Source organism: Sinocyclocheilus anshuiensis, unplaced genomic scaffold (genome assembly GCF_001515605.1).
Source record: "Sinocyclocheilus anshuiensis isolate Anshui unplaced genomic scaffold, SAMN03320099.WGS_v1.1 scaffold1135, whole genome shotgun sequence".
Taxonomy (NCBI): Eukaryota; Metazoa; Chordata; class Actinopteri; order Cypriniformes; family Cyprinidae; genus Sinocyclocheilus; species Sinocyclocheilus anshuiensis.
This window is the reverse complement of record NW_015546093.1, coordinates 204,904-213,150: the sequence shown is the minus strand read 5'-3', so window position 1 is coordinate 213,150 and position 8,247 is coordinate 204,904. Positions and strand designations below refer to the sequence as shown.

Below are 8,247 nucleotides of genomic sequence, written 5' to 3'. Positions count from 1 at the left end.
GGTATTTAGAAGTGCCCACGATAACAATATCGTGCATATTCATTACCGTAATATATCGCATTAACGAATACCGGCACAAGTCTACTGCACACTGGTGCATTTACAAATTGAGGTTTTATTTTCATTTCATTAAATATTTATCTTACATTTCAGAATATAAAGCAATATATATATAACAAAAAGTACCGATAAGAATACCGTTAAAGTACTGAATCGATAAGCAGTATCAGTAAGAGTAGTAATACCGTTAAAACCTTAACGATACCCATCCCTACATATTGGCACCGGGTTTCGGTACCCAACCCTGTACTTTAGTAACCCATGCAACTTCTGAATCAAGATCTAATGAAAACTGTCCATACAGCTGGCATCAGTCAGTCAAACCTGCTTTTTACAGCACTAAACAAAAATATCCACTTATATACAACCTACTTAAGACTAGGGGTGGGTACCGAAATAGCGATTAGCTCCATAAACTGTACACAAATTCTTGATCGCCTCAGAGTCAGTCCCCATTAAATTTCATATGAAAACGGCGGCAGACTTCGTCTCCTCCCCATCTTTCAGCGCGCTCTTTAATCTGCAGGCCGCAGCGGTGCAGCGCGAGCGGACTCAGACAGAAACAGAGGACACAATGTGTGTTTATAGATAGATTGTTATAATATCTGTATCTGTGCAGTTCTTTGTCATAAATACAGTTTACAAACGTCACGAGGGAGCAATCGGTTTCCGATCTACTGTAAAGTTTTCACTGCGTTCACCCCTCATCACACCACAGCTGTTTCCTCCAGCGAAAATCTAGCCCTTAACACATATGAATGCATACTTTATAAAATGATTATGTTGCTATTTTCATTTGAACATTTTATATTTAATATAAAACATATTACAGTGCATGTGGCATACCATACAGTCATTCACAGAACTGACTAAAGACAGTGACAGACAGCACTCAGTCAATTCACTCATTTTAATTAGTGACTGACAGAGATACAGTAGAAACATTATGTGCGGTTTTGTATTAAATATCGTTTTGTATTAAATAATGACCCAGATCGTGAAATACATTTATTAGCCTTAGAGTAAGGGAAGAACAACACGGGAAATGAGAGCATCCAAGGAGCATGTGAATGCTATGTATATTTATTTAAAATATTTTTTATGTTCTTTAATGTTATCCATCGTTTTTTTTGTGGCTCTTTTTTTAAAGTATCGGTTCAGGCACCGGTACCATTTTAAAAGTATCGATTTGGCACCGGTATCATAAAAAACCCAATCGATACCCAACCCTACTTAAGACAAAACAGAACTGCTACTTTCAAATAAAAGTATTATCAATTGGGATATAAACTGTAGTAGCACTGTTAAGAAATCAAACAAACAGCATGAGAAATGATTATTGATTTCAAATATGGTCAGGCTACTTAACATCCATTAGTGAATTTACCATCATTGCATAACAAAGGCAAGGTGCTTGAACGCGCTTTTTATAGTTACCTGACTGATTGCTTTAACTGATCCACTCATAAAGCCAACTCAGAAATATTCCACAAACTCCAGCTATCAAAACACAACTGGCAGATTCCATTAAGATTCAAAGCAATGGACCTACTAGTCATCTGAAATACAACCAGCAAGGATGAAGTTTTTACCCTGAAACTGGAAATAAGGACACTGTGACAACTACTTTTCTCTTAAAATAAAACAAAGTTATGACCAAAGAATAGCCAAATTCAGGCTATTCATTGGTCATGCTAACCACTTATTTGATCAAAAATACAGAAATATTATTTCAATTTAAAAGAACTGTTTTCTATTTTAATACATTTTAAAATGTAATTTATTCATGTGACAGCAAAGCTGAATTTTCAGCAGCCATTTTACCAGTTTTCAGTGACACATGATCCTTCAGAAATCATTTTAATATGCTGATGGCACTCAAGAAATATTTCTTATTAATATGCTGTGTGCTTAATAAATATTTTTGTGGAAACTGATACTTTTTCCCAGGATTGTGTGATATATAGAAAGCTTAAAAAAACAGCATCTTTTGTATCATTATAAAAGTCTTTACAGTTAGTTTTGATCAACTTAAAAAAAAAAAAAAAAAGGCTGACTCCAAACTTTTGAACGGTAGTGCATGTTGCATGCATTTTTTAAGCCAGGCCTAACTACAGCTCCTCTTTACGTCAGACGTTCAGCATAAACACAAGCGCGCACGCCCTCTCACACACCCACATACAGGGAAGTGGTCAAGAAAGAGTTAATCCTGAGTCATTCTGAACACCACCCTGCCAAACCCATATAACATACAAATTCTCTCAGAGTATAGGAAACATCGTCCATGTATTCACGCTGTTGTGGTCCTCACGCACCACCTATTCAGGCCTCTTGACATTAGTCTGTGAGCTGGAGAGCTGGTTCAGTGGTGACAACATGATGACAGCGAGAAGAGGGTGAGCCACAGGACCTGATTGTGACCTATACACATATTAAGAGCATGCCAAGAAAATTAAGAGCGCTACCTGTCCTGTGACTGTCATTATGATGATGCATATTTAAACGCCATTTTAAATGATAATCTACATAATAGCCTCAATCCAACCATCATGGGGACAACACCTAAAAGGTGTATACAACACCTTTTCTTCACCTATTCTTAGCTGTTAAATATCTTTTTCCATGACTTTTGTCTTCTGTCATGTAATGACCCCAACCAATATGAAGTCAAACACACAGCTGCCACTTAAAGTGGTAGTTTACCCAAAACTGAAAATGATGTCACCATTTACTCACCCTCACGGCGTTCCTAACCTGTATGTCAAAAGACAATATTTTAAAGAACTATTTTGGTCCATACAATGAAAGTCAATGGGGTGCAAAACAACACTAGACTCCTAAGATTTTTATTGTATGGACACAAACAGTTATTCAAAATATCTTCTTTTGTATTCCACAGAAGTCATACAGGTTTGTAAAGACAAAGTGTAAGTAAATGACAATTTTCATTTTCACATTAACTAACAAGCGTGCAGCCTCAGTGGCCAAACATTTTCCCACAGTGCGCACCATTCCATTGCCATCACAAGAGATCTGCATGGCAGTCTTGTGCTTCAGTTTCTGCCAATACTTCTGTGCCTGTCACAGATCTGGACGGACTTTAAGGAAGCCACTGAGCAAACAAAGGGGTCCCCTCATCTGTTTTTCTTACACTGTCAATCCTCCAACCTCCCCACTTGTGCAAATCCATCCTTCAGCAATCAGCATCAAATGAACAACTGCAAACTCAGCACTATCTGAACGGCAGGCTGGGTCAAAGTTTCACACAGTGTTCAATCATGATAAAGAAAGACAGTTAACTGCTGTCGTCATTTGGTCATGACTACAGTCTACAGTCTACAGCCATACCGATCAGGTTAACAAATGATGACCAAAGCACGTTATCTACAGTCATAATCAGACCTCTAATCGCTCTGCAGATGAACACAGTGCCAAAGTTTGAGTTACTCTAACATTAAACTCTCACTTTTGATCAATTTACTGCATGCTTGCTCAAAAAAAGCATTTTTAAGAATAAAAAATTCTGACCCCAAACTTTAGAACATTAGTGTATCTGAGAACACAATCTGAAGTCATAAAGTTATGTCTAATGCCTAGTCAGCCTAAAGAAAAGCTGTCCTAGACAAGATATGAAACATCACTTGCAAAAGAGGCAAGATGCCACTAAACTAAGATCTGCTGTAATATATAAAAAGTGAAATTAAGATCTGACAACCTCGTAGTCAGAAATGACACTTCTACAAACTGTATCAGAGATAAAGTGAACATGAATACACATCAAAAATGAGGTAATGGAAGAATGTAAGACATTAACTCATTAACTTTTTGGCCACCATTCAACTTTTGAAGCCAGATATACAATGTCAACGTGATACCAATTATGAAGGACTCCAAATTTATACTCACCATCAATTCAAGTTTTTGCTACTCCTAACGTCACTTAGCAGTCATCTTACCACAATAAAGTATTAATCACATTATGTTGCATTAAAGCAAAAAAAAATTAGCTGTACAGATAATTAAAAAAAAATCAATAATATAACTTAGGAGGCCTTTCAAGAGCTCAGATGATAAAACGACACAATTTCAGCATGAATCTCAGGCCTTCCTTGCAAACACCCAGTAAGGCAAAAGCAGCCAACTGTGGTGAGCATGAAACCAAGGGTAAACGTAAGCCAGCACACTGTAGGTTAAAAGAACAAATGAAGCGTTAAATGTGAGTGAGAAAAGCTTTAACCATGTCAGAGAAACAGAAGGAGAGCTGACAGGAGCCGAGGTCGTTACATAATGCACTAAATTCTTACTAACAGTGAGCACGAGCCGATGGGATTATTTCTGACGCGCGCTTGTTTGTCTGTCTGTCGCTGCTACAGGACAAACAAAAGCGTTAAACCTCAGAATTTACACACAATAACAACAGCAATGTTTCTTTGTTGTATCCAAAAGGAAAGTGGGCGGTAATGTCAGTCTAATATCGTTATAGCCACAGGGGAGCAGGAGCCGATGGAATTATTTCTGACGCGCGCTTGTTTGTCTGTCTGTCGCTGCTACAGGACAAACAAAAGCGTTAAACCTCAGAATTTACACACAATAACAACAGCAATGTTTCTTTGTTGTATCCAAAAGGAAAGTGGGCGGTAATGTCAGTCTAATATCGTTATAGCCGCTCTTGTGTGTCTGCTCGCTCGTTACACAACAAGCCTCATACTTAGCAATGAAATCACGCGCTGGTTAGCTTAGCACGAGCTCTCGTCGAACAAACCCGAGGCCCACACGTCCCCCCATACTCACATTTCCAGATATACTGCGGATGTCAGCGTTCGTTCCCACTTCAGTCTCTTGGTTGCGGATATTTTCGGAGCCGATATGCGTGTCGCTTCCTTTAAAAACAAACAATCAGGGTGACTTCACGTGAGAAGCGATCATTCCGTTTACGGCGATTCTCTGCTTTGATAGCGTAAATTTTTGCGCATGTTTGACGCCAACGCAGATGTCCCTGAACAAATCTGTCGACTTGTTGACTAAATCTGTCTAAGTTTCGTATCAGTATGGGATCATGGTGTGGGATAAATCATTACATAAATCCGAATAATCAGCTTCTGTAGGGGAGGCCGAGATATCCTTCGGTTCAGAGACTTGTGCGTCTTGATGGAGGGGTGGGATAGTTTCTTCAAGTGGCTCGATGATTGGCCAAAACTCCACAAGGAGTGTTTGCTAATTGGATTATTTTGCTGACAGCTAAACCTTCAGATGGCCAATCCCACGATTTGATTGGCTTTCGTCTTGTCATTTACCGTCACGACTCTTGAACAGTAGTTTACATTACGTGCAAACCTCATCGCTTTAGTTAGTTAGTTTGTCATGCTGAGAGTCGCGGTTGGGGCGATGTGTTTTTAATTACTGTAATAAGCCAACATTAGCTTAGTAATATAACTCTTGTTAGTAATATGTAATGCATTAGTGTATTTATTAATTAATGAAAAATAAGGTATGGTGTTTAAATAAAGTTTGTGTGTGTGTGTGTGTGTGTGTGTGTGTGTGTGTGTGTGTGTGTGTGCGTGTGTGTGTGTGTTCTTATTAATAGTCATGTTTTTTTTTATAATTGTTCATTACATTTTTTTCATTGTTGATTTTCAACAGTAAAAAGTAAAGTTCTCAGACTTAAATCAAAGATATAATCAAAATGAACAAATCTTCCTCACCTAGCACATTTGTGTTTTGCATTGCACAGATTTGTTTGACCTTTTAAATATAGCTACTGTCTAGGCATGTAGAGAACAAAAGCTGACCAAATACATCTTAAGATATCCAGTGTTGGGGAAAGTTATTTTTTAAAAGTAATGCATTACAATATTGCGTTACTCCATAAAAAAAGTAACTAATTACGTTACTTAGTTACTTTTTATGGAAAGTAATGTGTTACGTTACTTTTGTGTTACTTTTTAAATCTGGACAGGGCTTGCTTGTTTGTTTTTAAAATAAAAAAGTTATATTTTGGTCAAATATAAAAGCCTTTTCACACCAAAAGTGAAATGAATAAGCCACAGGCTGAAGGCAAAGTAAATTTACGTCCATACAGTATAATGCAGAAGAAGAAATTTCAACACACTTCAGCAATAAAAAAGACTCACAAATGTTTGTCTAGAGTAATTTTTGCTTATTAGTATGGTTGAACTGGATCATCGAGGGTCAGAAGCAAAGACATTGGTTAATAGAATGGGATTAAATACATAAAGGATATTTGTGTTGTTTAACATTTAATTATTGCAGGTTTGCGTCATATTCTGAGTTGCATTATTTGTATTCATTTTGAGGAATACCGAATCTGTGTTTTTTTTTTGTTTTTTTTTTGTGAGTGAAATTAATTAATGCATATTCATATTTATTTTAGAACTACAGTACTCACTCTAGCCCACCTGTTCCTGAACTAAGTCCCCTGTCTGTAGCGCTTCCCACAATGGGGATCGCTTTATGGTGTATTTGGGCTGCATACACCACCACTGAAACTTTAGAAACGGCGGCGGCCACTGTGCGGTCTCCCGAGGTGGCGGCTGATGCTGCCGTGTTCCCCGAGGCGATGGCGCCTGCTGTAGCTTCTCCAGAGCTGGCGGCCCATGCTGCAGAACCTCCCGGCCACATTTTCAGTCAATACATCCAGTTTTGAACTGTCTGCCTGTCTGAGCTCTTGAATCTAACTTTGTACTGTCAACCCACTCAGTTTCTGCCAATGCCCCCAACTATGAACTGTCTGTCTGTCCAGTCACTCTTGAGGAGACCAACACTGAACTTTTAACCCTGTCAGTCATGCCCAAAGATACTTTTAATAAGCCCACTGTATTTCCAGTTCCGGTCCTTGATGCCGTAAATGCACTGCTTGTATCTTGTATCTCAGTTTTCCCTAAACCCCAGTCCCCGCCATGGGATCCGGATCACTCTGGTCCGCCGTGGTGGTCTGCCGACATGCCCTGGTGGGCTTCTGCTCCGCCTGCTCTGCCCCGTCTGCTCCGCCCTGGTGGGCTTCTGTCCCATCTGCTCCGTTGTGGTCTTTGCCTCAAGCCCGTTTAGGATTGCTCTTTTGTCTTGCCTGTGCCATACCTGTTTGCTGTTGTTCGACCCTGCCTCTGTTTTTGACTATGTTTATTAATCAAAGCTTGCACATGGATCCGCATGCCTCTCGTCTCGTCAGCTCCGTAACAAGTTACTTGAAAAAAGTAATCTGATTACGTAACTCACGTTACTTGTAATGCGTTACCCCCAACACTGAAGATATCTACATTCCCTTTTAGTGAAGCACAGGTTCTCTCAAATGGAAGCATTTTGAAGATCTTCTCAAACAAATCAAAGAGGGTTTATTCTTGGTCCAACTAAGTAAAATCCATTTTTGGCCAATAAATAGCAGCTTTTGAGCAAGATGAATGCCATATGGTGCAAGTGTCTGATTGCTGTATGCACTGTAAAAGATGATGCACTGTTAACTTAGTAAAATTACGTTCATCTTACTTATTTGTTTCTGCTTTGTTCACATTACTCAGTTTGATCGAGTTTTTATTACTTTGTTACTTAAAGTATTGTAATTAAGTTCAATGAACTTAATTTCTTTGTGTTCAATGAAAAGGTCGAATATGTGTCTCCTTTGTGCATGTGTTATAGACAGAGGTGCACATAAGAATTTCAGCCTGGTTCTCAGATCGTCACACTACACATAGTGTGACCCATTAAATACATATATGAAGAGTTCCAATGCAAAAGCCTCTAAAGGCCATCTTGGTCTAAAATGAGATAACGATACTGAGTGAATGCTCTTCACACATAGTATATGTTCATCAAGTACGTTCACTTCAAATGCGCTAAATCCCAGCCCCAACCCATTCAGAAGTACCAGTACTTGCATAGAAACCTATATATAGCCAGAAAGAAATGCTAATTTTAAAGAAAAACATCAGATGTACTTAGAGGCTTTTGCATCTGAACTCTTCATATATAACTATAAATAATAAATGAATAATAGAGATAATATTATTGAACTTTATTTAGTATTTTTTAAAATAATAATACTAATGCTATTATAAATAATTTGTAATATTTTAAAATAAAAAGGGAGTATTAAATACAAATACACTTTTTATATAGTAAACTTCAAAATAAAATGCTAATACTTACTACTTTTTTAATATGAATTTTCATCAT

General features: G+C 38.0%; 1 protein-coding gene across 1 annotated transcript in view; it reads right to left on the bottom strand.

Annotated features, from left to right (window-relative positions):
* Positions 1-5,236, bottom strand: part of LOC107700122 (protein phosphatase 1B-like) — a 64,743-nt gene extending 59,507 nt beyond the window's left edge. Inside the window, exon 1 of the mRNA XM_016501657.1 lies at positions 4,852-5,236. The gene's annotated coding sequence lies outside the window, so the exon portion shown is untranslated. The remainder of the gene's footprint in view (positions 1-4,851) is intronic.
* Positions 5,237-8,247: the final 3,011 nt, after the last annotated feature.